Consider the following 22,381-nt stretch of genomic DNA (forward strand, 5'->3'; position numbering starts at 1 on the left):
GGGGAGTGAATTAGTGGATGTAAGACCTTCTTCACTGTCTCTCCTCCTCTCTCTATCTCTGACATTTCTACAAAAAAAAATTAAATATCCCATAGAAAGATGTTTTAACACAGAAACCAAAAGTCTCAAATTCTGGAAACCGAGTAACAGAAACACATATATATGCATAAAATATGAAATATAGATATAATATGAATTACATCTATCAGTGCAAGTTTTCTTTTGCTAGATTGAATCTGGACAAGCCCTCTTCTCGGTTTGTGTCTTACACATTATTGTGAATGTGTAATGTGTATTTCAAAAAGTGAAATGAACTAATGGAAAAAAACCTTGGCAATACAAAGAAGACAAGTTCCAGAAAGCATTGAACATTCGGTGAGGTGTATCTGCAGACTCTTGTCCTACATTTCTGTGTGTTTTCAGACTTGAACAGGATCCTGAAGCAGAGAGGGAAGGAGAGGCCAGGAGGTGGACTGATGCGAGAGGCGACAGCGGCCCCTGCTGTTGGAAGGCTCAAGCTGCAAGAGAGGAGGCCCCTTCCAGGCTAAGGTGAAGCCCCGCCCTTCACTCACCCTCCCTGCAGAATCCAACCTGCCTGCCCTTTGTGATTGTGATTGGCTACGTGTTGTGACATCATGCGTAGTCGTGGGAGGAGTCCAATCACGCGCTCCCAGGAAGCCCTGTGGCAGCAGGTGGGAGGTTGTTGTGGGCGCCGCCATAGCCGCGTTGCTGGTTGTGCTGGTGGAGAGGCGCAGGTGGCTGAGCCAGTGCTGCCCTGTGAGCTCCCTCCGCGCAGGAGCCTCTGCAGGACCCGCGACTCGTCAGAAGGTGGGAAGGGTGAGTGTGTGAAATCATCTCCTGAGGCCCCGGGGCGGGCTGGGCCCAGGAGGGGGCCCTTGGGGTCCTCACTCTGCAGCACTGACCTTGAACACTAGGCCTCCCAGTTGAAGCCATTGTGCAGTGAGGAGGGGAGAGTGCCCGGGGACAGTTCGACCTTACTGTTGGGCAGGTTTTCCATTTTTTATTTTCTATTTTGTTTTAATTTTCTACCGCATTGCGACTTCTTTTTCAATTGGCCCGATTTTCTTGATTTGGGCAACAGCGTCTCCAGCCCGCAGCTGAGTCCTCAGTGAAGCTCCTCCTAAGGGTCTGGGGCAGTTTTCTTGTTGCTGTCACCAGAGCAGCACAGACTCCAGCAGTTAGAACAAACAGCCTTGTTTTCCTCTGAGTTTTGCTGCAAGGTTGAGGGGCAGCATGTGGTGCTGGCGTTGTGCTTGGCAGAGGCCTGGGGTGGCACAGCGACCTTGTAGACAAGCCCAGGGAGTGCACGGGGACTCACGCAAAGGGGAATCTCTAGAAGAACCTGCCGAAGAAACCGTTAAGGAAGCACTACTAATTTATCCTGATGGCTTCTGGTATGTTGTCACCCATTCCCTTAAGTTCTCATGACTGGGATTAAATGTCCCCATGAGTTGTAGAGGGAATAAGTCAGGTTCAGCAGAGAGCATTAAGGCAGGGACTAAATCTCTGAATGTCCAGAACTCTTGCCTCAATGCCAAGTGCTGCTCTCTGCCCTGAAAAATCACAACAGGAGTCACTATTTCCTCCAAGATACAATTCAGTAAGTTGTCTTTTTATTTCCCTATCTCACAAAATAAGTATTAGGTCTTTAGAGGAACTGTTTGTTGTGAACAGTAGGCGTGGGAGAAAAGCAGTGAATGCCCACCTGACACAGCACAGGAAGGCATCCCTGCCCTGTGTGCGTGTGTGTGACAGTGGTTAAGATGACATTGAGACTCCTGTATCTCCATCAGAATGCCTGGGTTTCAGTTCTGTGCAAATGCAGTGTGCAGCTACTGGCCCAGGCTGGGAGGCAGCAGACAGTGGCTTGGGCAGCAGTGTGAAAACCCTGACTTATTTTTGGTGTTGTGGCTGTTGTAGGAATGTGGGAAATGAAAGATTAGATGAAAAAGCCTGCCGGTAAGTAAGAAAAATCTACATTAGCTGTTAGGAACTCCTCAACTTTGACCCTCATTCAAACATTAACAGGTTCCTCAATATATTCTTTTTGTTTTCCTCAGTTTCAAAACACCTTGTAACAAACAAACATGAGTATCTTATCCTCTGGCTCACTCATTCCCCCTGAAAGAGAGCAGTAGACTGCGGGTTACCATTCAGAGTGGCAGCTGATGCCCTAAACTGGAGGGCATCTATCGTGTTCCATCTGTTTCATATAACTAATACCTTGGAGCATTAATATTCTCTTTAATCATCCCAAGCTCCATTCCTTGGTGACATATTAATGTCATCTAGAGAAATGATTGATGCACTCTTGGTTCTCTGAGGCTTGGCTACCTAGGGAGTAAAACCTTGGCAAAGGCCCAGGTAAATCCTAGGGTAGTGAGCTTGGGATACACAGCAGTTTCATTTTGCAGCCACAAGTTGGTTTAGTCAGAGGATAATTTTACCAAGAAAGAATCTTTGTGAAGGTGAAGTGTTGGTGGCCTAGAGCACTTATCAAATTGTGAGTGTATTTCTGACTGTTGTAATGCAATTCCTACAAATATTTGCAATTTTCCAATTCTGGTGGTAGAAAGGGTAAAAAATTGTGAGTGTATTTGACTGGTTTAAAAAAAGCTAGTATCATTTGTGCTCAATGTCTGGGATAAGAGTCTTTTCTAAAATTCCATTTTATTTCTGCTTGGGAAGCAGATACACAGAGAGGAAGCGAGACAGAGAGGAAGATCTTCTGTTCATTGATTCAGTCCCCAAGTGACTGCAAAGGCCTGAGCTGTGCCAGTCCAATACCAGGAACCCAGAGCCTCTTCTGGGCCTCCCAAATGGGTGCAGAGTCCCAAGGGTTTTAGCTGTCCACTGCTTTCCCAGGCCACAAGCAGGGAGTTGAATGGGAAACAGCGTCGTCGGGGTTAAAACCGGCACCTACTTGGGATCCCGGCCCATGCAAGAGGAGGATTTTAACTGCAGAGATACTGACATAGACCCCCTAGATAGCTTCTTAAAGGAGCAAAAGACCTGAGAGAGCTAACACTGCTGTCCACTAACATTAACCTGCACCTGTGTGTCGAGTTCAAGCTTAACCCTGAAGACTCTACTAACTGCAGATGATGAAATAATGGAATTGTGTTATGATTAGTTGTTGGCAGTAAATTGGTATTAGGCAAATATAACACATCTGATGTTAAAAGAAAATCACAGAGGCCACAGCGTTTACTTGATCTTGAGTGTGTGGTTGCATCGGAGAGCTAAGATGCTGGAGGAGACACTGCAGGCTGTGAAGTGTTCCCAGATCCTCACTATTACATTTCTGGCTGCTTAGGATTCCCTCCATCACTGCAGTGAACCACCCTTGGGCACTGTGTCCCCAGTGAGAGTGATCCCCCAAGCCTGGGACCGTGGAAGATCAGGTAAGTGGGGTCTCCCTGTGAAGTGTAAGCAGGCTGCTTCCCAGAGCTCATTCTCTGTCCTGTCCTGGTGCTTTGATTTCTAGTTTGCTCACTTCATGGCTGAGCCACTGCAAGGTGCATCTGTAGCCAGCCCGCCCCGCCTGCCATTCCAGGCTCATGAGGTCCTGCCAACATCACCAACATCCCTGAACCACATGCCTGCCAATCCAGGTTCAGCTAGGCTATGCTGGCCCACAGTGAGTCTCTACTATGCCCCCTCCCATAAGCCCACTGCCCCAGGGCCAGATGATCTCAGCCAGCGCCTTACTTGCACACAGCCTCCCTTGCCTGCTCCAAGAGAGCTCTATCGGTGTCCCCTGTGCTGCTTCTCAGCCCACCCTGTCACTCTGCAGGCTCTCTAGCCCTAGGCTGTCTTTGACACAGCAACCTGCCCCTCGGCAAGCACACCCTGCCAACCTACTGGAGCTGGATCCAGGCCCAGGCTGTTAGACTGCGCCCATCCCCTGCCTACATCCCCAGTGAGGCTGTAGCACACCCACCCAGTCCACAGCTTTATGGCCAGGCCAATTCGGCCACCTATTTCTTCAGACAGCCTCTTGCCCACCAGCCACTGCTATGCTTGGTAGCCTGGGCTGATCTCTGCCTCCCCTGCACCCCACCCGACACAACGACCTCTTGTCCAGGGTGACTCCAGGCTTCCTGGGCCAGAGTATATGGACCCCAGGCTTCATGTACCACACTCCGCATGCATTCCAAAGCCAGACCACCCCCACCCAGCACCTACACTTCCCCTAGCACTCCTGCCTTGTTCCCTGTTGCAGGGACAAGCTTGCTTGGTGAGACACCTTACCTCTAGCCCACCTGACCCTCCTTGCTGCAGGTATCTCAAGAGCAGATAGAATCAGCCAGTGCTTGCCTCCTATCTTGTACCTCTAACACGCCCCATGATGGCCACTCCAGGGCATGACCAGCTTGGATGGTGCCCCTGCTCCCTTTGCCCACTTGCTACCTGCTCCAGAGCCAAAAGGGCCAGTCTGATGACCCCTATACCTCTAGGCCTCGAAGTGCTCCAGGGCCAGGCCCACTATGCCCAAGACCTCAGCACACCTGCCCAGCTGTTCCACTTGCTGCAGTAGAACCAGGTGCACTCTGCCAGTCACTTGGCACCCCCAACAGGCTGCTTGCCACCCTTCCACTACAGGGCAAGGTTGGCTTGCCCTGCCAGGTAGCTCATAGGGCATTGTTGCACATTTAGCTGGCATCCCCTGTGCCTCCAGCCTGACATATGTCCACTCTGCTTACAACCCTGCTCCCCTTAACACCACTCCCCATTCCCAGCTTGCCTGCAAGCCACTGCAAGGTCAGGTGGGCTCAACTGGTGCTCCACACAGCTCTAACCCAACCTCACCATTGCCCTCTTCTGCTGATCTAGGGCCAGTCCTGTTCAAACAGCACTTCACAGTCCTGAGCATACACTCCTTCTGCTCCAGGAACATGTCACCCAAGCCGCCTAGGCCAGTGCACCCCTCAGCCTTAGCTCACAAGCTGCTCAGCCGCACGCGCTGCTTGGTCAGTATCCTCTTCTGCCCTAGTACACACACTGCATTCCAGAGCCAATGGGTCATGGCAGTAAGCCCAGAGCCCAAAGAGCCCACTGGCTGCTATTCCAGGGACAAGCTGGAGAAGTGGGTGCACTGTTAGCCGCCTCTCTTTCTGCCATCTGCTTCATAGCCAAGTCATCCTGGCTGCTGTCCCTGCTCCTATGGCACTGTAGTCCTCCATTTCATGGAATTGCATGGGAGGAGAGCAGAAAGAAGGGCCTTCTTCCAACATATGCGTTCAGTTGCCCCACTTGCCCATCCACGGCCAGGCTCAGATAGCTGGCACCAGCACTCCTCTAGCCCAGGAGCACTGCCACACTGTCCACTGTCCGCAGCTCGAGAGCCAGTCAGGCACAGCCAGTGATCCCACTCACTCAGTAGGCAGTGTGCTTGCCAGCCACTCCAGGGCTGAGCCCCTTTTGCCGGAAACCCTGGCATCCCAGCCTGCACACCTTGAGTCCCAAGTCAAACCACACACCCACTCTGCTGTCTTACCTGACTCTCCAATGTCATCTCCCACACCCCTTGCCTGCCTGGAAGCTCCTCCAGGGCCAGAAGGTTTTGGCCCCACCACACTCATTTCTAGCCTACCCACCCCCATAGCCTTCCCACTGCTGCAGGGCAAAGTAGACTAGTGTAGGGAAATCAACACGAAACACTGCAACAACCTATTCCTGTCTCATGAAAAATGTTCATGTAGACAGGTCCAGTTTGCAAAGCAGGGTTTATTTAAGAAGCAGAAGGAAGGTGGCCTGCCCTAGCAACAGGAGGGGCGCCAAGGGAAGAAAAACCTGAGTTAATTGTGGAAATTGTCTATTATGCATCATCTTAGGGAGGGGTTCACATGATTTACCCCAAGGGCAGAGAGAAAGACTTATTCTCAGTTGGCAGTAAGGTCTGCTGACTTGCATAGAAAAAAGAGGTGAGACATGTGGCTTCCTTCTCCCAATGTTGTGGGGTAGGTAGCTCATTCATGGTCACCAGCTTGGAAGCCAAACCCCACCCCAGCACATAGGCCCACCCTTCTGCCCACTTTTGACACTCTCCTATCATCACCTAGAACCTGAGTGGGGGAGGTATTGCATTGTTGTGTAACCATGCCCTTCACAAGCCCCACAATGGCCCCTGATAGGGAGGGCTCGCTCTCTTAGTCTCATGCTGCCATCGCTCTGGCACTCTGACTCTTGGTCTCTCCAGTACCTGCTTGTTCTCTCGATTCCTGCAGTCTTTGAGGACAGGAAGCCCCTGTGCATGTCCCCTGTATGTCTGTATTCCTTACCCTATGTTCACAGTGTGGGTGGGACAGTGGAGATGGTAATTCCAGCATGCCTTGTATTTCTAATTTGTACTTTGCAGAGTTCCAGGAGAGGTGAGGCCTGGCAGTAATGGAATGTGGGCAGAGAAACAAGGGAAAGGTGGATGTCTGCAGCCTGAGCCCCTTTTCAAGAAGTGCAGCCCAGGGCTGGGCTCCTTCTGCCTGCGACCCTGTGGTTCCAGCCTGTTTGCTAAACAGCAAAGTTTATGAAGGAGGCAGGTAAACAGACCAACCAGCATGGGTCAGCTCTTTGTCTTTCAGAGAGTGGCATCAGTGTGAAAGTTAGATAGATTTTTGTGGAAAGAGTGAGTTATATAGCCTTAGGAAACAGGAGCGTTGGACAGCCACAGGAGGTTGCCATGTTTACAATGGGTGCATATTGGGTGAGCTGTAACACTGCAGGAGGGTGTCAGCTCTAGGCTGGCTCTGCCAGGGACCTTGCCACCGCTGTCCTCCATCTTGCTCCTCAGGAATAGGCTCACTCTCCCTGGACCCTCAGCACCTCTTATATTCCTGCCTTGGTTGCTGCAGCAAACACAGCTTTCAGAGCTGGCAAAGCCTATGCTTCTAGCCCACCTGTCACGTGTCCCTCAGGCTTCTCCAGGTGCTCTGCCTGTTGCTCCCCTGATGGAGCAGCTTGGCCAGAGCAACATGTACAACAACACACCCATTGCGCCACCCAGCCTTGCCAATGCCAGGTCAGATGATCCCAGGTGGAACTTCCATGCCCCAGCCTGCTTATCAAACCCTCCAGGGTTTGGAAGGCGTGGCCTATCTTGCCCACCCCGTCCACAACTCGAGGGCCAGGCTGGCTCAGCCAGCAACCCTCTCCTTACAGTTATTGATCGACCAGCCACTTTCTAACCAGGAACATTATGCTACTGCTTTCTTTGCACCCTGTGCTTCTGGCTGCCAGCCCTGTCACCATGCCCACTGCTCCAGTGCCAGGACAGGTCAGCTTAGCGAGTGTGCAAGCACCCCCCATCCTGCAGGCACCATGCTCTGCCTGCAGCTCCATGGTGAGCCCTGCTTGCCCTGTGCATACTGTTCCTCTAGCACTCCTGCCCGTGAATCTAGCAAGCCCCCATGAGGCCCTTCCAGGGCCTGGCCAGTTCCCCTGCACCCCTGTCCTGTCTGAGCTCTACCCCCTGCTCCTGAATTATGGTAGCTCTTCCAGAATCTCCATACACCCAACACAACAACCCTGCTGTCCTGCTCATTGCTGTGGAACCAGGCCAGCTTGGATGGCATCCCCGGGCCCCGTTTGCCTAACATTCACTACAGGGCCAGTCGTACTCAGCCAGCCAAGTTCCCCCAGCACTCAACACCATCCTATGTTCCTCCAGGGCCCCAACCCCGGCATCCCTACAAATCCACTCATTCATTCCTTCCTCCCTTCTCGCTGTCCCAGGGACAGGCAAGTTTGGGCTTCGGCCAACCTGCCACCACACATTTAACATGCCAACTCCACCATTGCTATGAGGACAGGCTAGCTGCACTGTTGACTGCGGGACTCTACACTTCCTGGTCCACCACTGCAGCCACTGTTCCAGAACCAGGCTGATTTGGGTGGTGCCTCCTCTGCTCTTGACTGCCAGCCATCTACTTCAGGGCCAGGCCAGCTCACTAACACCAATAAATCCCCCAACCCATCCACACCAAGTTCCCAGCCTACCTGTAAGCAACTCCAGGGCTAGGCGGGCTTAGCTGTGCCCATTCCTCTGCTCTAGGGCCAGACCTGTTGCGTGGGTGCTCCACCAGCCCCCAGCACTCACTATATCTGCTCCAGGATTGGGGGCACAGCCAGGGTCCCTGCACCTGTAGTCCTCTAGCCACCTTGCCTGCTGCTCCAGGACCAGGAAGCCTTGGCCAGTGACATGGTGTCTGCATCAGGCTGCTCACCTGCCTGCAGCTCCAGAGCCAGGTCTGCTTGCCCTGCACCCACCATGCATCTCCCACATCCCTACCACACCCGCTTTCCAGGGCCAAGTTGGGGACTGGGTTCTTCCAGTGGTAGATCCTGCTTCCTTCTACCCCATGTCCCCCACCAGGTCAGGGACTGGAGTATTCCAGGGGTCCTGCTGTTTCCCTCCCTCCCCTCCCCTTCCCCTCTACCCCAGTCCCTGAACATCAGTGCTATAATCTTAAAAAGTGGGTCGAGCTTCCCTGTGTGTAATGTCCTTTGTTCTTGATCTGTGGCCCCTACCTATGCTGTCTCTGCATGGCTGGATGTGGAGACACATCGCCCTTACTCTCGTACTGCTTGCAAGATAGACTCCTGGTGCCATTTTCTGTGTGACTTCATCCCACAGCCTGCTGTGACCCAGCGCACAGTTTGACCCAGGGCCAGCTGCACACTCCTTTCTGCCTGTCTCAGGCTGTGTTGTCAGGCACCTGTGCCCTCCTGGAGGCCACAGTAGAAGGAACAAGGGATCCTCCACTGAAGGCATGGCAGATTGATTGATTTGAAAGGCATGGTAACAGAGGGAAAGAGATCTTCCATCGGCTGGTTTTACTCCCTGATTGACCAGGACAGTAATGGTTAGGCTAGGCTAAAGCTAGGAACAAGGTTTTTCATCCAGGTCTCCTACATGGGTGCAGGGACATTTCTCAGGAGCATTATCAGAGTTGGAATAGGAAGTGGAGCAACCAGGACTCAAATCAGTGTGCTGATGTGGGATGGCAGTGTTGGAGGCATCAGCTTGAACCAGGGCAGCAGAATTCCAGCACAATTTCTGAGAGGAAAGAAAATGAGTGATATTTTCTTCATCATTTGTTTTTATAATTTCTAAAACTGTTCGAATCACATGTCAGGTCTTGATAATCTGAAAAGTGGGGATTTATTTATTTATTTATTTTTTCAGTGTAAGGGAAACTTTGAGAGCAGCTGGTGTAAAATTTTCTGGTCTCTATCTGGGTGGGCAGATGGAGCTGAGCTCTCCCCCAATGCATTCAATGCACTCTTTGACTCCAAATTGTAGTTGACCATTCCCATGTGTGCTTCCTCAAATCATTTTCATTTTTCTTCAAGATTAGTTTAGGATCCAGCATGGTAGCCTAGTGGCTAAAGTACTTGCATGTACCAGGATTCCATATGGGTGTCGGTTTATGTTTTGGGTGCTGGATTTCACATCCAGTTCCCCACTTATGGCCTTGGGAAGCAGTCAAGGATGACACAAAGCCTTGCAATCTTGAGCCCATGTGGAGACCAGGAAAGAGTTTCAGGCTGCTGACTTTGGATCAGCTCAGCTTCGGCCATTGCAGCTGCCGGAGGAGTGAACCAGTGGGTGGAAGATTCTTTCTTTTCTCTCTCTCTCTGTCTCTCCTCCTCTCCGTGTATCTCATTTGCCACTAAAAATTGGCTCTTCAGATCAGATCTGCTCCAGGCATTGTGGTCAATTGTGGAGTGAACCAGCAGACAGAAGACCTTATTCTCTGTCTCTCCTCCTCTCTCTATATCTGAGAAGAAGATCTTCTGTCCCCTGGTTCCCTCTCCAAGTGACCACAAAGAAAAAAAGCCAGGAGCCTTTTCTTCTACTCCCCTGTTGGTGCAGTGTCCCAAGGCTTTGATTCCTCCTCTCTGCTGTCCCAGGCCATGAGAAGGAATCTGGCAGGCAGGTGGAGCAACCAGGAATCAAACTGGCACTCCTATGGGATCCCAGCCCATGCAAGGTGAGGATTTGATCACTGAACCACTGTGCTGGGCCCAAATTATTTGCATTGAGTTTGTTTATTACAAGGTAGGGTGGAATGTGTGGAAGGCAGAGCTCTCTGAAAACATTTGATTTTCAAAAAATTATTTCCTTTAATTTGAAATCAAGAGTTACATAGGGAGACTAAGAGAGGGAGAGAGTCTTCCATCTTATGGTTCACTCCTCATTTAATCAACACAATGGCTAGAGCTGGGCTGGTCCTAAGCCAGGAGCACATATCTTCTTCCAGGTCCCCTGCATGGGTGCAGGGACCCAAGTCCTTGGGCCATGATGTGCTGCTTTCCCAAGTACCTTAGCAGGGAGCTGGATCATAAGTGGAGCATCCCATAGAACGCTGGTGCTGCAGATGGTGCCTTACACATTATGCCATAGTGCCAGCCACTGTATATTCTTAATGAAATGAAATATTAGAGGATGGATAATGTATAAAGATATTTGTTGAGAGTTTAGGGGCAGGAAATGTTAACAGCATGGTGATAGCTTTTCCCAGGGTTCCTTTGGCTGCATCACTTCAGTGCAATGAGAACAAAGTAGGAGAGTATGTGTGAGCACGCGTACGCATGTGTGTGTGTACTGTTCAAATGAAGAAACTGTGACACAGTCCTATTGACTTTTTGGGTCACACACCCTGATGGTAAATGATAACATTTCTTGTTTTTTGATTTTGTGCAAATTCATTTCAAGATGTATTTAAAGATTTGTATTTTTCATAAAACTAAGTTCTTGGTATTGAGAATTTTTTTAAGATTTAAAAAAATATTTAGGAAAATCAGAAATACAGAAAGGAAGAAAGACAGAGACAAAAGTCTTCCATCTGCTAGTTGATTCTCCAAGTAGCTGCAAAGGCCAGAGTTGAAGTGATCCAGACCCAGGAGCCTTTTCCTATCCCCCACACAAGTTCAGGTTCCCAAGGCTTTGGGCCATTTTCAACTGCTTTCCCAGGCCACAACTATGGAGCTAGGTGGGAAGTGGGGCAGCCGGGACATGAACCATGACCCATATGAAATTTGCTGCTTGCAGGACAAGTACTTGAGCCACTAGGCTGCCATGCTGGCTTGGTAGTGAGAATTTTACTAAATTAGTCTTCCAACACTTGCATGTTTATGAAATACTAGTGAGTACCCAACATTCTGAAATTCAGATACAGGGTGGCTAGATAAAAGCTGGCTATACCTGAGGTTTTCATTTTTTGTGCATTTGCTAACATTTAGTGCATGGAATGCAGAGGAGATGCCATTTCTGTATGTGGAACGGAGGAATGAACTCTTTTCATTCTAGAGTCTTTTCCTCTGTTTGTTTCTGTGGAGAAATATGGGCACGATACAGTTAACTAGAAACAAGCAAGCAAAAACAAAACAGGAAATGCAGAAAGAATACTGGGATTTCAAAAGCCTGTTTTTCTAGGTGGCAGCAGGCCACATGCTAGAGCCCAGCTGGGTAAGTTCCTAAATAGCAGAAGTAATCCCTAAGACGTTGGACCTTGCAATATATCTACTTTCCTTAGCTCGTGGTCAACAAAATAATATAGATTCATACTTCAACAATGACTATGAAGAAGATAATAATGAGTTCATTTGCATTTTAAGTGTATGCATATGACTCAGTGTTTGGAAATTTATGCAAATGGAGTTTATGAAAAACTGCATGAATGTCCATATTTTAAAAAGATGCCTTAGTTTAAAATTTGAGTTTTTAAAAAAGATTTATTTATTTTTATTGCAAAGTCAGATATACAGAGAGGAGGAGAGACAGAGGAGAAGATCTTTCATCTGATGATTCATTCCCCAAGCAATTGCAATGGCTGGAGCTGAGCCGACCTAAAGCCAGGAGCTACTGCTTCTTCTGTTTCTCCCACATGGGTGCAGAATTCCAGGCTTTGGGCTGGCCCCACTGCTGCCAAGATTAGAACCAGCACTCATATGTTCAAGGTGAGGACTTCAGCTGCTAGGCCTCCATGCTGGGTCCTGATTTTTTTTTTAAAGATTTTTTCATTTTATTACAGCCAAATATACACAGAGGAGGAGAGACAGAGAGGAAGATCTTCCATCCGATGATTCACTCCCCAAGTGAGCCGAAACGGGCCGATGCGCGCCGATGCGAAGCAGGGATCCTGGAACCTCTTCCGGGTCTCCCACGCGGGTGCAGTGTCCCAATGCATTGGGCCGTCCTCAACTGCTTTCCCAGGCCACAAAGGGAGCTGGATGGGAAGTGGAGCTGCTGGGATTAGAACCGGTACCCATATGGGATCCCGGGGCTTTCAAGGTGAGGACTTTAGCCGCTAAGCCATGCCGCTGTGGGCCCTGAATTTTAAATTTGTTTTTGTATTTGGAACAATAAAGGGAGGGATAGAGAAAGGGGTCTTCCATGTGCTAGTTCCCCAAACCAAACAGCTGCAATGGCTGAAATAGCGCTGGTTCAGCATCAAGATTCAGGAGCTTCTTCAGGGCCTTCCCCATGGGTGCAGGGCCCAAGCTCTTGGCCATTCCCCACTGCTTTCTCAGGCAGAGCAGCAGGGAGCTGCATCAGATGTGGATCATCCAGGACTTGAAGCAGTGCTCATATGGGAAGTGGGTGCCACAAGCAGCCAGCAGCTCTATGTGGTGTGCCACAGTGCCTGTCCCTGGAGACACAAACAATAAAATAGATGATGTACCCATCTCTGTAAGACCATAGCCAGACAGCTGGTTGGTGGGGAACATGAGATGGGTAGGGGATGGAGGGAAGCACCATGGGCCCTGGGAGACTCCAGCCCCTGATCCCAGAGTTAGTCCCTTACCTGGACCTGGAGTAGCAGTTATGGTGGAAGTGGGAGATGCATGGTGGGTACAGGGTGAACAGAGCTGGCTTTGGGGTGGCAGTCTGGCCAGTGGCCTGAAACAGACACTGTGTCACTGGCCAAGTCTGCCTGGTCCTGGAGTACCAAGCAGGGCAGTGGGCAGCCTACACGTGAGGGTACATAGCCATTTCCCCAGTCTTGGGGTGAATGGTGTGGGTGCTCAGGGATTGTGAGCACCCACACAACAGGTCTTGGCCTTAGTGCAGGAAGCTGGGATTCAGCTAAGTCAGCCTGGCCCTGGAGTGGCTTGCAGGCTTTCTGGGAATGTGGAGTGCAGTGGCATAGGGTATTTATTGATGTTAGTGATGTGGCCTGGCCCTGGAGTGGGCATCTGAGGGTCAAGGGCAGAGGGGGTGCTGCCCAAACTGCCTTGGCTCTGTAATAGCAGCCACTGCCACGGACTGGGCAGGCTAGAGCCCCAGGGTGGCCAGCGCAGCCAGCCTGTGCTTGTAGGAATGGGCATGGTGGGAGTGCTAGATTTGCGACTGGCACAGGGACTGCAGCAGGTGGGCCAATGGCCTGCTGGGTGTGCTGGGTGGTTGAGTGACTGTGCCTGGCCCTAGGGCAGCTGCTGTGAGGCAGGTCAGGCTGGCTAGTTGTGCTTGGGGATGCCGGGTTTTGAGGCCCTGGTGATGCAGCAGATGGCATTGAATGCTGGGGTGGTGGTGGTGCAGGCATGGTTGGTTGAGCACATCTGTACCTGGAGAGCCTGGCTGGTGGGCCTGGGTGTAGGGTTGCCATTCAAGTTGTTCCGGTTCTGCAACAGCCAGGGGACCAGCAGGGCAGTTGTGCTGGGTGTGTGGGGATGCTGGGAGGGCCTGTATGGCCCTGAAGCAGGTGGTGTAGGGAGGGAGATCGAGGCATGGGGAGTTGGCCTGTCCCTGGAGTAGACTCATAGGGGTTGGCACTAGAGGCACTGGCAGGAGTGCTAGAGGCATGGTGGGCGCAGGACAAAGGGGCTTGAAACTTCAGAAAGAGTGTGGTGCCTGCAGGAGGGAGTGCTTGTATACTGGCCCAAGTGGCCTGTCCTGGCCTTGGAACAGTGGGCATGTTATCAGGGCTAATAGAGGCACAGAGTGCCAAGGGGTGGGCAGTCCTGAGGAGTCTGGTGGGTCAGCAGCTGTCAGAGGGAACAGGTTGCTGGCTGAGCCAGGCTGGCCTTGATGCTGATGGGGCAGATGGACAGGCTTGCTACAGGCATGTTGGTGTTCACGGGATGATGGCAGAGCCTTCTAAACCCTGGAGTGTTTGACAAGCAGGCTGGGAGCTCGGGAAGTGACATCTGGGCTCCTCTGACCTGGCATGCCAAGGCTGGTTGGTGGGTTGGGTGTGTTTTGTGGCATGTTATTCTGGCCAAGCCAGTGTGTCCCTGCAGTGGCAGGCAGAGCCACCCAGAGTAGCCTGAGCGAGGCGTGATAGGCGCCGTGGAAGCACAGGTTTTTCCTGCCCAGAAGACCTGTGTGTGCTGCAGCAACCAAGGTGGGACTTCTAGAGGCACTGTGGATCCAGGGAGAGTGAGGCTAGCCCTGAGGAGCAAGATGGAGGGCATGGGTGGCAGGGTCTGTGGCAGAGCCAACCTAGACCTGAAGCAGTCAACAATGCACCTGGTGGGGGGTGCTTTGTGTGTGTGGTTGGTCCACAGAGCTGTCTTACGCCTAAAGCAGTAAGCAGGGCTGGAGGGCCTGCATGTTAGAGGCTTGTGGGTGCTGTTCCACCTGGCCTGGCCCTATGGTCACCAGCAGGTAGGCTAGGGGACACAGTGCGAACTACTTGAGCTGGTGTGAGCCCTAAGTGCCAAGCCAGATGGTGGGCAGGCAAGCTTAATGAAAGGAGATGCTGGTCTAGCCTGCCTGGCCTGTAGCAAACAGAGGACGGTTGTGGACATGAAGGCACTGGAGTAGTGTGTGAGGAGTCAGACTGGATCTCCTGGCCCGTTTAAACTGTGAGAACAGGGTCTTCCCCTATTTCCATGTCCTTCCTGTTCCCTTCCTCTGGGGAGGGAACACAGGGATAGAATCAGCATATTAATCCTCCCTCACAGCTGTTGTCGTATCAAACGCAGTGAGATGTGGCTCACACTAACCTTGTCTCTGGGTCACTGTCAAAGGAACTGCGCTTCAGCTTTCAGCTTATCTCCAGGATGGTGTTGTGGGATGCAAAGAAGATCAGGCCAGACAAGTCTAGGGTGATAAGGAATTTTTATTAACCAAGTTTGGTGATAACAGGGCCCACTAAAAATTGACAAATGCCAAGTTCATGTGGCAATCCAGTCTGAGTGGAAACCCTGAGAGGCAGAAATGGTCATTACCCTGAAGTCTGTCTGTTAATCAGAAGACCTATGTTCCAGCTTCCCCAGCAATATAAGTTATCCTAAGAGACATACAGCGAACAGCCAGGACAGACTTACAAGGCTGCAGACCTTTCCATTCCCCTGCCTTCTCTGCCCACATTCCATTATTGCCAGGCCTCACCTCTCCTGGAAGTTTGGAAAGTAAACACGTTAATAATACAAAACTTGCAGAAGGGCTATGGATGTGAGACACACCACTGGAAGGACAAGTAATCTGATGCGGTGGGCATGTTGTGGGGTGGGGGACTGAAGGCATGCAGCCTGTGGCCGACAGGGCAGGGTGGCCGGCAGAAGGGACCCAGCACTGAGGGAGCAGGCTCACTGACTGAGCCTGACTGGCTCTCAGCAACAGATGGTAGACGGTGTGACAGTGCGCTTGGGCTAGAGGTGCACTGGCGCTGGCTCACCAAGCCTGGCCCTGGATGGGCAAGTGGGGAAACAGAGGGAGCATGTTAGAGGTACAGCCTTCCCCCAGCACAATTCAGCCCTGAAGTGGACGACTACAGTGCTGTGGGAGCAGGGACACTGGCCAGGACAACTTGGCTCTGAAGTAGATGGTGGGAGGACAGTGGGTGTATACTGCACCGGCTGCTCCTGCCTGGCCCTGGAAAAAACTGCCAGTGGGTGCCTTTGGTCCTTGGCTTGTTGTTGTGACACTTGTCCCTGGAGCACAACTGTGTGTGTCCCGGGAACACATGGGGATACTATCTAAGCCCTCTTGGCCCAGGATTGGACAGTGGGCAGGGTGGAGTTGCTGTTCAAGCACACATGGTCCTGGAGCGCCTGGCAGGTGGGTTGCAGCAGATGGGTTGTGTTCTCGGCCTGGTTTTTCAGTGGCAATCAGGGTAGCATGGCCCTGGAAGAGATAGTGGATTGTGGGTAGTGTGGGGACTTACAGGATGTGGTCTGAGTGAGCAGCTGACACAGTGGGAGGACTGGGATTGCGTGGCATGCTGTCTCTGATAGGGCCCAGGCCCAGGCCCAGAGTTGGGGTGCGGGGTGTGTGATGCTAGCTGAACCTGCCTAACCCTGGAGCAAACAGTGAGTGGGGATGCGAGGCCTGGGAGCTAAGGGTGCTGTGCAGGATGCACTGGCCTATGTGACTTGCATGACGTGACCCTAGAGTGCATGGCATGCATGCTGGGTCCCGTGAAGCAACCTCTGAATAGGCCTAGCTGAAGAACCTCGGGAGGGGGCTGTGGTTCGAGACACAAGAAGGCAGGTAAGCCTTCTATAACTTCTAAAACCTAGGAACAAACACAGAACATGTCACATAAATCAGCCCAGTAGGCAGGGTCCATTTATAGTCTTAAGCTTGTGCTACATTTAGTGAAAACCAGCCATTGTGGCAATCCATTAGCAAAATTAACAAATAATAGGGGTCTGGAACGATGGCTCAGTGACTAATTCTTGGCTTGTATATGTGCTGGGATCCTGTATTGTTGCCTGTTCATACCAGCAGCTCCACTTCCCATTCAGCTCCCTGCTTGTGGCCTGGGAAAGCAGTCAAGGATGGTACCAAGCCTTGGGACCCTGCACACACATGCAATACCTGCATGAAGATTCTGACATCACATCTACACGGTCCTGGCTGTTGTAGCCACTTGTGAAGGGAACCAGCAGATGGATGCAAGATTTTTTCCTGTCTTTCCTTCTCTATGTAAATCTGTCATTCCAATAAATACATAAATAAGTAAATATCAAATAAAACTAGTAAGTCATTAAGAAAGAAATACCTTGCAATTAATCAATTTCTGTGATATAAACATCATCCTTCATAAAACTTGTAATCATTTACAAGATTATGAGAGGATTTTCTGAAATACTTAGGAGTGAGATGTATTAAAATAGGTGCCGGGGTAATAGCCTATGGGCCTAAGTTCTTGCCTTGTATGTGCTGGGATTGCATTTGGGCACCAGTTCTAATCCCAGCAGCCCTGCTTCCCATCCAGTTCCCTGCTTGTGGACTGCGAGAGCCGTTGAAGCCTTGGTGTCCTATACCCCTATGGGAGACCTGGAGGAGGCTCTGGGCTCCTGGCTTCAGACTTGTGCAGCATCGGCCTTTGTGGCTGCTTGGGGAGTGAATCAGCAGCTGGAAAATCTTCCTCTGTCTCTCCTCCTTTCTGTATATCTGACTTTCCAACAAACATTTTTAAATCATCCCTAAATCAAATGTTTTAAAACAGAAACCAAAAGTCATAAGTTGTGGAAACTAAGTTACAAAAATACATAACGTAACATAACATATCATAATATAACATAGGAAATATGTATTACATGTGTCACTGCAGGTTTTCTTTTGCTCGATTGAATCAGGACAAGCCCTCTTCTCACTTTGTCTCTTATACATTGCTGTGAATGTGTAATCAGAAAATTAAACACAGAAGGGAAATTAGAGCAGAGTGGTCATGTTTTAAGCCACAATACTATCAATGTACACTAATGGGCCTTTTGTTGGAAAATTGAACTTAAAAATATGAGAGAATCAAGCTGGATTTCTGGACAGGAGATCAATATATACAATCAAGTTACTGTGTACTAATAAGAAACAGATATGGAACACTATGAAAACAAGAAATACAGACCAGAAACTGAACAACAGAGAAATGAGACTGAAAAAATTTATATCATATTTTCAAATGTTCTTCAGTTATGTATATTTCTTAAAAATTTACGTATTTTCATTGCAAATTTAGATATACAGAGTGGAGGAGAGACAGAGAGGAAGATGTTCTGTCCATTGATTCACTCCCCAAGTGACCACATCAGCGGGAGCTGGGCCTATCCAAAGCCAGAATCCAGGAAAATCCTCCAGATCCCAAGGCTTTGGGCTGTGCTCAAATTGCTTTCCCATGGCACAAGCAGGGAGCAGGATGGGCAGGCAGGATGGGCCGGGATTAGAACCGAAACACATACAGGATTCTGCTGTGTTCAAGGCAAGGACTTTAGCTTCCAGGGCACCTCGCCGGGCACAGATCTGCATTTTAAAAATGAACTACTGGGTAAAAAAGCCAATGTGAAGAAAAGTCCCAGAAACTATGGAACATTCAGTGAGGTGTATCTGAGGTGGACTGATGTGAGAGGCGACAGCGGCCCCTGCTGTTGGACGGCTCAAACTGCAAGAGAGGAGGTCCCTTCCTGCCTGAGGTGAAGCCCCGCCCCTCACTCCCCCTCCCTCCAGAATCCTACCTCACTGCTTTTCTTGCTTTGTGATTGTGATTGGATGCACATTGTGACGTCATGCGTAGTCGTGAGAGCGGTCCAATCAGGCGCCCGCAGGAAGCCCTGTGAAACTAGGCGGGAGGTTGTTGTGGGGAGCCGCCATAGCCGCGTTGCTGGTTGTGCTGGTGGAGAGGCGCAGGTGGCTGAGCCAGTGCTGCCCTGTGAGCTCCCTCCCCGCAGGAGCCTCTGCAGGACCCCCGACTCGTGAGAAGCTGGGAAGGGTGAGTGTGTGAGAGCATCTCCTGAGGCCCCGGGGCCTGGCGGGCGGGCGGGGGCCAGGAGGGGTCCCTTGGGGTCCTCACTCTGCAGCACTGACCTTGAACACTAGGCCTCCCAGTTGAACCCATTGTGCAGTGAGGAGGTTGGAGTGCCCGGGACAGTTCGACCTTCAGGTTGGGCAGGATTTGTTTTCTATTTTGCCCTTATTTTCCTGACTTGAGCCACAGCGTCTCGAGCCCCCAGCTCAGTCCTCAGTGAAGCTCCTCCTAAGGGTCTGGGGCAGTTTTCTTGTTGCTGACACCAGAGCAGCACAGACTCCAGCAGTTAGAACAAACAGCCTTGTTTCCCTGCGAGTTGTGCTGCAAGGTTGAGGGGCAGCATGTGGTGCTGGCGTTGTGCTTGGCAGAGGCCTGGTGTGGCACAGCGACCTTGTAGACAAGCCAAGGGAGGGCACAGGGACTCACGCAAAGGTGCTTCTCTAGAAGAACCTGCCGAAGAAGCTGTGAAGGCAGCACTACTGATTTATCCTGATGGCTTCTGGTATGTTGTCACCCATTCCCTGAAGTTCTCACAATTGGGATTAAATGTCCCCATGAGTTGTAGAGGGAATAAGTCAGGCTGAACGGAGAGCATTAAGGCTGGGACTAAATCTCTGAATGTCCAGAACTCTTGCCTCAATGCCAAGTGCTGCTCTGTGTCCTGAAAAATCACAACAGGAGTCACAGTTTCCTCCAAGATACAATTCAGTAAGTTGTCGTTTTTTCCCTATCTCACAAAATAATCATTAGCTCTTTGGAAGAACTGTTTGCTGTGAACAATAGGTGTTGTATAAAAGCAGTGAATGCCCACCTGACACAGCACAGGAAGGCCTCACTGCCCTGTGTGGGTGTGTGTGACAGTGGTTCAGATGACATTGGGACTCCTGTGTCTCCATCAGAATGCCTGGGTTTCAGTTCTGTGCAAATGCAGTGTGCAGCTACTGCCCAGGCTGGGAGGCAGCAGACAGTGGCTTGGGTAGCAGTGTGCAAAACCTGACTTATTTTTGTGTTGTGGCTGTTGCAGGCATGTGGGAAGTGAGAGAGTGAATGAAAAATTCTGCCCAATAAATAAGGAAATAACTAAATGAAGCTGTTAGGAACTCCTCAGCTTTTGATCCCTCATTCAAACAGTTACATGGTCCTCACTATACTCTTTTTGTGTGTCTGAGTTTCAAAACAGTTTGTAACAAACAAACGTGGCTATCTTATCCTCTGGCTCACTCATTCCCCCTGAAAGTGAGCAGTAGATTGGGGGTTTCCATTCAGAGTGGCAGCTGATGCCCTAAAACTGGAGGACGTCTATAGTGGTCCATCTGTTTTATATAGGTAGCCCCTCGGAGCATTAATATATTCTTTACCCATCCAGAGCTCCATTCCTTGGTGACATATTAATGTCATCTAGAGAAATGATTGATGCACTCTGGGTTCTCTCAGCCTTGGCTACCTAGGGAGTAAAACCTTGGCAAAGGCCCAGGTAAATCCTAGGGTAGTGAGCTTGGGATAACACAGCAGTTTCATTTTGCAGCCACAAGTTGGTTTAGTCAGAGGATAATTTGTACCTAGAAAGAATCTTTGTGAAGGTGAAATTTTGGTGGCCTAGAGCACTTCTCAATTTGTGAGCGTATTTATGACTGGTTTTATAAGTTGTTTCTGTGAATATTTGCAGTGGTCTAATTCTGGTGGCAGGAAGGGTAATAAAAAATGTGAGTGTATTTAGTTTACTAAAAAGCATCATTTGTGCTCAATGTCTGGGATAAGAGTCTTTTTCAAAATTCCATTTTATTTATTTATTTTTGGAAAGCAGATACACAGAGAGGAGAGATGAAGATCTGTTCATTGATTCACTCCTGAAGGGACTGCAAAGGCCAGAGCTGCGCCAATCCAAAGCCAGGAGCACAGAGCCTCTTCTGGGTCTCCCATGTGGGTGCAGGGTCCCAGCGCTTTGGTCTGTCCACCACTGCTTCCCCTAGGCCACAGGCAGGGAGTTGAACGGGAAGGAGGGTTGTTGGGATTAAAACCGGCACCTACATGGGTTCCCGGCCCATGCAGGAGGAGGATTTTAGCTGTTAGGATACTGTGCTGGGCCCCCTACATACTTCTTAAAGGGGACAAAGGACCCGAAAGAGCTGACACCTGCTGTTCACTAACATTAACCTGCATCTGTGTATAGACATAGAGCGTTGACCCTGAGGCTTCTATTAGTTGCAGATGATGAAATAATGGAATTGTATTTTGATGAGTTAGTTGTTGGTGGCAAATTGGTATTAAGCAAACAACACATCTGGTGTTAAAAAAAAATATCAGAGGCCACAGCCTTCACTTGATCTTAAATGTGTGGTTGCAGCAGAGAGCGAAGATGCTGGAGGAGACACTGCAGGCTGTGAGGGGTTCCCAGGTCCACACTGTCACATTTCTGGCTGCTTAGGATTCTCAGTCAATTCAGTTACCCCCCCTGGGCATTGTGTCCTTAGTGAGAGTGATCCCCAAGGCCTGGGAACGTGGGGAAGCTGCTGAGTGTGGGTCTCCCTGTGAAGTGTAAGCAGGCTGCTTCCCAGAGCTCATTCTCTGTCATGTCCTGGTGCTTGGATTTCCAGTTTGCTCACTTAGGCAGGGATGCAGGCCTGTCTGCTGAGCCGCTGTGAGCTGCATCTGAGGCCAGCCTGTCCCACATGCCACTGCAAGCTCATGAGGTAGTGACGGCATCCCCAACAACCCTAACCCGCATGCCAGCCCTTCCAGGCCCAGCTGGGCTATGCTGCCCCACAGTGAGTCTCTAGCATGCCCCCTCCTACAAAACAACCACACCAGGGCCAGGTGGTCTCAGCCAGCACCTCATGTGCTCACAGCAGCCCTTGCCTGCTCCAAGACAGCTCTGTCAGTGTCCCCTAAGCCACATCTCAGCCCACCCTGTCACTCTGCAGGCTGCTCTAGGGCTAGGTCATCTTTGCCATTGCAACCTGCCCCACAGCAGGTACACCCCGCCAACCTGCTGGCACTGGATCCAGGCCCAGGCTGTTAGGCTGCACCCACCCCCTGCCTATATCCCCAATGATCCTGTAGCACACCCGACTGGTCCACAGCTTTATGGCCAGGCCAGTTTGGCCATCTAGTTCTTCAGACAGCCTCTTGCCCACCAGCCACTGTCACGCTCGGTAGCCTGGGTTGATTCTACCTCCCCTGCACCCCCACCCCCCCGACACAATGACTTGTTGTCTAGGATGGAGCCAGGCCTCCTGAGCCAGGAGGACCCCAGCCTTCATGTACCACACTCTGCCTACATTCTAACACCAGACCCCATCCCCCAGCCCCTACACTTTCCCTAGCACTCCTGCCTTGTCCCCTGCTCTAGTGACAGGCTTGCTTGGCGAGAGACACCTTATCCCTAGCCCACTTGACCCTCCTTGCTGCAGGTATCTCAAGATCAGGTAGAATCAGCCAGTGCTTGCCACCTGTCTTGCACCTCTAACATGCCCCAGGATGGCCACTCCAGGGCCTGGCCAGCTTGGATGGTGCCCCTGCTCCCTTTACCTGCTTGCCACCTGCTCTTGAGCTAAAAGGGCCAGTCTGATGACCCCCTACATCTCTAGGCCTCGAAGTGCTCCAGGGCCAGGCCCACTCTGCCCAAGACCTGAGCACACCTGCCCAGCTGCTCCACTTGCTGC

The 22,381-nt window shown here is 50.8% G+C and overlaps 1 long non-coding RNA gene across 1 annotated transcript in view; it reads left to right on the forward strand.

Annotated features, from left to right (window-relative positions):
* The first annotated feature begins 679 nt into the window (after positions 1–679).
* The window catches only part of LOC131482502 (uncharacterized), a 35,433-nt gene continuing 13,731 nt past the window's right edge, over positions 680–22,381 (forward strand). The window contains exons 1-2 of the long non-coding RNA XR_009247052.1: positions 680–755; positions 18,602–18,683. This is a non-coding gene — a long non-coding RNA (uncharacterized LOC131482502). The remainder of the gene's footprint in view (positions 756–18,601; positions 18,684–22,381) is intronic.

Source organism: Ochotona princeps, chromosome 18 (assembly GCF_030435755.1).
Source record: "Ochotona princeps isolate mOchPri1 chromosome 18, mOchPri1.hap1, whole genome shotgun sequence".
Classification (NCBI taxonomy): Eukaryota; Metazoa; Chordata; class Mammalia; order Lagomorpha; family Ochotonidae; genus Ochotona; species Ochotona princeps.